Raw genomic sequence first — 6157 nt, 5'->3', positions numbered from 1 at the left:
CCTCACACCTGGCTCGGCTTCACGCTGTTGAATCCAAAGCTTTCAAAATCATTGGAATCTCCCGCGATGAAGCTATCTCTGAGGGCCTTTCACTCACTCACCGCAGGCAGGTAGGTGGTCTTTCTGTCTTCTACCGACTCCTCTCCGGCCTTGCTCCCCCAGCTCTCTCTGTGCTCTGTCCCCCAAATATTCCTACAGGTCGCACAAGATCTGCCAGCAACCCTCTGATGGTTAAACTGCCGAAATCTCGGCTCTCTGCTCACCTTCACTCTTTCATTCCTCTTTTCTCCCGCCTGTGGAACAAACTCCCACACTCCCTTCAATCCCTCTCCTCCCTCCAGGTCTTTAAAACAGCTGTTCACCACCATCTCTTATCTTCCCCCATCCATAACCTTGATCTTTTCTACCCCCACTAATTCACCCCAGATCCACCTTGTTTGAAATTCCAACTTATTTCCTGGAAATCCTGGCAGTGTCCATATGTTTATACCTCTCCCACCCCCCCCCCTTCACATGCCTCCCCCCCTTCACATGCCTCCCCCCCTTCACATGCCTCCCCCCCAAAGCCCTCTCCCTCCCACAGATCTCTCGATGTCTCCATGTCTCTCGGTCCCTGCTCTCAAATGTTGTGTTTGTGTCCTTCCCCCTCTCTCCCCATCTTGTCTACCGCTCCCGATGTTATTTGTTTTATGTGTCTGTTTGTCTTTCTGTGTGATTAATGTTCGCTCTTTCACGAGCCTCGATCTTGTATACAACAACAACAACAACAACAACAACAACAACAACAAAACAAAACAAAACAAAAAAAAAAAAAAAAAAAAAAAAAAAAAAAAAAAAAAAAAAAAAAAAAAAAAAAAAAAAAAAAAAAAAGACTCAAATCACAGACAGTACTGTGTTAAGCTTCTGTACGTTTTCCAGAAGTATCTCTTTATTTTGCACATTGGTCAAAAATGTTTTTTTAACAAAAACAAAAGTTCGATTACGACTGGGATTCCAGACAGTAAAATTACAGTTCAGTACTTCGTGTAACCCCCATGAGCATTCAGGAGAGCACGTACACGTTGAGGCATGCTGTTCACGAGATTTACCAAGGTTTGGACAGGAATCGCTTGCGATGCAGTGACAATAGCCTGCTGCAATTCACGCACAGTGGTGGGCTGCTCGTCTGAGTTCTCGATTTGACGCGTTAATTCTGCCCACAAGTTCTCTATCGGATTCATATCCAGGGACATGGCAGGCCACTCCATATGCTCTACACCACGGTCAGCAAGAAAGTGTTGGATCATGCGAGCACGATGAGACAGTGCATTGTCATCTTGGAAGACAAAGTTTCCTCGAAAGGCTGCATGAGAAAATGGAAGCAATGTTTCTTCCAGAATGGCCCTGTATAGGGGCTGGTTCAGGTTTCTGGTTCAGGTTTCCATTCAGAACAACCAGGTCAGTTTTTCCCCCTGCATGAAAAGCAGCCCAAACGGTCACCCCACCACCTCCAGCTTGGACTCTTGGCACTATACAATCTTCGTTGGAGGCTTCATGCACTTGTCTGCACACTCGGATGTGGCCATCTTGATGATAAACCAGAAATCTAGACTAGTCACTGAAGATCACGTGATTCCAGTGTCCTGGCTGCCATTGACGGTGCTCTCTGGCCCACTGCAATCGGCGCTGGCGGTGTTCTCTGGTCAGGCGTGGCTTTCTCAGGGTACGCCTGGCACGATAGCCTACTTGAACCAGTCGTTGGTTGACTAGCCTTCTGGATACAGGCACATTTGTCAGTTGCTGCCACTCAGCCCTAAGCCGATTAGCTGACTTGGTACGGCCATTGCGGACTAACCAGTGCAGCTGGCTGTCATCCCTCCTTGTGGTTCTGCGGGGACGTCCTGGCCTCGGCATTGGAGTAGGGACACCCCTCTGAGCATTTCGTTTCAGGATCTTTGACACCTGACCTTGAGTGATGCCATACTGCTGAGCAATAGCACGCTGTTTCATGCCGGAATTTCGTAAAGCCACCACTCCATGACAAACAGCATTGTCGAGTTGACGGACCATCTCCAGAGGAAGCGGCAATAACATTTGTAGATGTGCAGCAGTTGTTTTCCACTAATACAGAACGCAACAACCCTTATATACCCGATTGTGAAGCCAATCGTCAAATGTATCTGTCCGTACATTTTGTCACGCCACCTGTGATATAATCCTGTTATTGACCTATTGCTGCGACAGACAATCAGTGACATGGTTCTTTTAACAAATAAATCACCAAAGCATAAAAGAAACTCACCAGATTGATATAGTGAGTTCAGAAAGTAAACCCAAGTCAAGAAAAAAAAATTCCATATTAAATGCCAAGTCTGTAGATGCCTACGAGTCTGGGAAGGGATTTTAAAATATCTCCAAACAATTTGAAATCAATCATTCGACTGTCCGGAAGATCATCCACAAGTGGAGAAGATTCCAAACAACTGCCAACTTGTTCAGGCCAGGCCACCCCAGCAAGTTCAGCCAGAGAGCAGACCGCAAGATGCTGAAAGAAGTCCCTAAGAACCTCAGAATGTCATCACGGGACCGACAGGTAGCTCTTGCCACTGTTGATGTCAAAGTGCATGAGTCTACCATTAGAAAGAGGCTGCACAAATTTGATCTACATGGGAGGTATGCCAGGAGGACACCTTTGCTGTCCAGAAAGAACATCAGGGCAAGACTAAAGTTTGCCAATGAACACCTCGGCAAAGACCAGCACTTCTGGAACAATGTGCTCTGGACAGATGAGTCAAAGGTAGAGCTATTTGGCCACAGTACCAGAAGACATATTTGGCGAAAACCAAAGACAGCATTTGACCACAAGAACCTGATACCAACTGTAAAGCATGGTGGTGGAAATATTATGGTTCGGGGCAGCTTTGCTGCATCAGGGCCTGGGCAGCTCACCATCATAGAATCCACTATGAATTCTTCATTGTACCAGAGGGTGCTTGAGGATAATGTGAGGCCATCTGTCGGAAAGTTGAAGCTCAACCGAAGGTGGACCTTGCAACATGACAATGACCCTAAACATACCAGTAAATCCACCAAGGAATGGCTGAAAAGAAAGAAATGGAGGGTTCTAGAATGGCCAAGTCAAAGCCCGGATCTGGATCCCATCGAGATGTTGTGGGGGGATTTGAAATGAGCTGTGCATGCAAGAAACCCCTCAAACATCGCACAGCTGAAAGAATTCTGCATAGAGGAGTGAGCAAAAATTTCTCCCAGTCAATGTCAGAGAATGGTAGACAGTTATGAGAAACGCCTACTTGAGGTTGTTTCTGCCACAGGGGGTAATACCACCTATTAGAGCCAAGGGTGGACTTACTTTTTCCACAGAAGGAAATGGCATTTCTGTTAATTTTTTGTTGAATAAATTATTGCAAAGTCAACTTTTCATTGTTTTTTGTTCAATTAGATCACCTTTATCTATAGATACTGTTTAACTGAAGATCAAATATTGATATGTGCACATATGTTAAAAAGATTTTAAAAACATTTCATGGGGTGTACTTACTTTTTCCACATGTGAAATTTGCATTTATGTTTATTTAAATTATACAATGGACTACAAAATGTAAATGTTTCATGATATTTGTTATATTATATCACCTTTATCTATCAATATTGTTGAAATGAAGATCAAATAGCTGTATGTTGAAATATGTTGAAAAAGTCAAAACTTTACATGGGGTGTACTTACTTTTTCACATGACTGTACGTGTTGCCCGTTCTGCATTTGCACGGAGGATGTATGCCATGCTTACGTTGATTGTGCAAGGCTTGCGCCTTTATTAGTCCCCTACCGGTGTACACCGGAGTGGACTATATGTTTGCACTCCGTCCCTCCGTCCGTCCGTCAGTCCGTCAGTCCGTCCGTCACGCAAAGAACAGTTTTCCGGACTTTTTTTCTAAACTCTTAATGCTAATGATTTCAAACTTGGCACATGGTTTCCTCATGATAAGTTACAGATCAAGATCGAACTTCACGACGTTTCGATCATTTTTGACAAAGTTATGGCACTTTGAACTTTGGGAATTCTGATAATTCTGATGATCCTTAACTCAGTGCCATTTTAAGTTTTAATTTCCTTTAAAAACCATTTTCTCTGCAATAATAGGACCGATTGAGATCAAATTTTCACCATGGGGGGGACCCGGTCTGCAGAATATTTTAATGGTAATTATGACGATACAAGTCACGTGGTTCGGCCGCTATATTGTTTTTCGTGAAAACACGAAAACCCCTTTTTCTCTGCAACGGCTGAACAGATCGAGGCCAAACTTTGCAGGCAGAATCGCATATCGATGACGAACAAAAAAGTCAGCGAGCATGACGTCATGCATCACATGGTTTCAGAGTTGTGACGTTTTTAAGCATGAATCTTTAAAACCGAGCTCCTCCCTCATTTTTGATCCAATCGAGGGGAAACTTCACAGATCTGTTCCGCATGTCAATCCACTAAAATGTCATTTTGGAATTTGCGATAGGTCACGTGGTTTGGCAGATATCGTCAATTAAACGAAAATATTTTTTTTAAATGGATATCTCTTGAATCGCGAGTACCTCAGACCGTGAGTTGGTAATAATTTATATAATTCACACAGTGCAATACGTGCAGGCCGCTCCACGGAGCGACCTTGCGGCTTATCAACGAGGCGAGGCGTGACACACACGTGTCTCAGCATACCTCAGATCAAGTTTGAAAACCAGCATCAACCTGCATAATTTGCATATTCGATCATTTTTGACAAAGTTATGGCACTTTGAACTTTGGTAGGGGACATGTATTGCAGCGCAATACTCAGAATGCTTGTTTCAAGGGCTGAATTACATGGCTGGAAAAATGAAGATCACTTTCTCTCTGCGATCATTTGTTTTTGGTTTCAACGATATGAAAGAACATGTACATATGTTGTTTTTGTTTTTAGTGGCCACGGCGGCAATTTATTTATCGAGGAAAGAAAAACTGAAGGGAAAGCCGATTGGGCAATGCAATGTCATGTTCTTTTTAATACCTTGATATCTGCAAGACTCAAACTTGAATTTTGTTTTTCTGAAAGGAAAGAAAACGATTGATGAGTTCATGAACATTTGGTGTTTTGATGGGATCTGCATGGTGCATGAGAATGAATTAATGATATATTTGTCGGTTCGTTTGGAATGAATTTGTGTGGGGTCAGTTTTTTTTTTGTTTTCTTTTTCTTTTCTAGTTCATTGTACGGTTTTCAATTCCTTTCCTTTCCTGTTTTCTTCTTTTTTTCTTTTCTGTGGTTTTGATTATTGTGCTTGTATTGAATGGTATCTTCACTGACTGGCATGTATTTTTATAATAAAAAGTCTAAAAGTCTCTCTCTCTCTGTGCCTCTCCACCTCTCTGTGCCACTCCACCTCTCTGTGCCACTCCACCTCTCTGTGCCACTCCACCTCTCTGTGCCACTCCACCTCTCTGTGCCTCTCCACCTCTCTGTGCCTCTCCGCCTCTCTGTGCCTCTCCGCCTCTCTGTGCCTCTCCGCCTCTCTGTGCCGCTCCGCCTCTCTCTGCCGCTCCGCCTCTCTCTGCCGCTCCGCCTCTCTCTGCCTCTCTCTGCCTCTCCGCCTCTCCCTGCCTCTCCACCTCTCCCTGCCTCTCCACCTCTCTCTTCCTCTCTGCCTCTCCACCTCTCTCTTCCTCTCCACCTCTCTCTGCCTCTCCACCTCTCTCTGCCTCTCCACCTCTCTCTGCCTCTCCACCTCTCTCTGCCTCTCCACCTCTCTCTGCCTCTCCACCTCTCTCTGCCTCTCCACCTCTCTCTGCCTCTCCACCTCTCTCTGCCTCTCCACCTCTCTCTGCCTCTCCACCTCTCCCTGCCTCTCCACCTCTCTCTTCCTCTCTGCCTCTCCACCTCTCTCTTCCTCTCCACCTCTCTCTGCCTCTCCACCTCTCTCTGCCTCTCCACCTCTCTCTGCCTCTCCACCTCTCTCTGCCTCTCCACCTCTCTCTGCCTCTCCACCTCTCTCTTCCTCTCTGCCTCTCCACCTCTCTCTTCCTCTCCACCTCTCTCTGCCTCTCCACCTCTCTCTGCCTCTCCACCTCTCTCTGCCTCTCCACCTCTCTCTGTCTCTCCACCTCTCTCTGCCTCTCCACCTCTCTCT

The sequence above is a fragment of the Myxine glutinosa genome, chromosome 14 (genome assembly GCF_964187855.1).
Source record: "Myxine glutinosa chromosome 14, kmMyxGlut1.1, whole genome shotgun sequence".
Taxonomy (NCBI): Eukaryota; Metazoa; Chordata; class Myxini; order Myxiniformes; family Myxinidae; genus Myxine; species Myxine glutinosa.
This window is presented reverse-complemented; position numbering follows the sequence as displayed.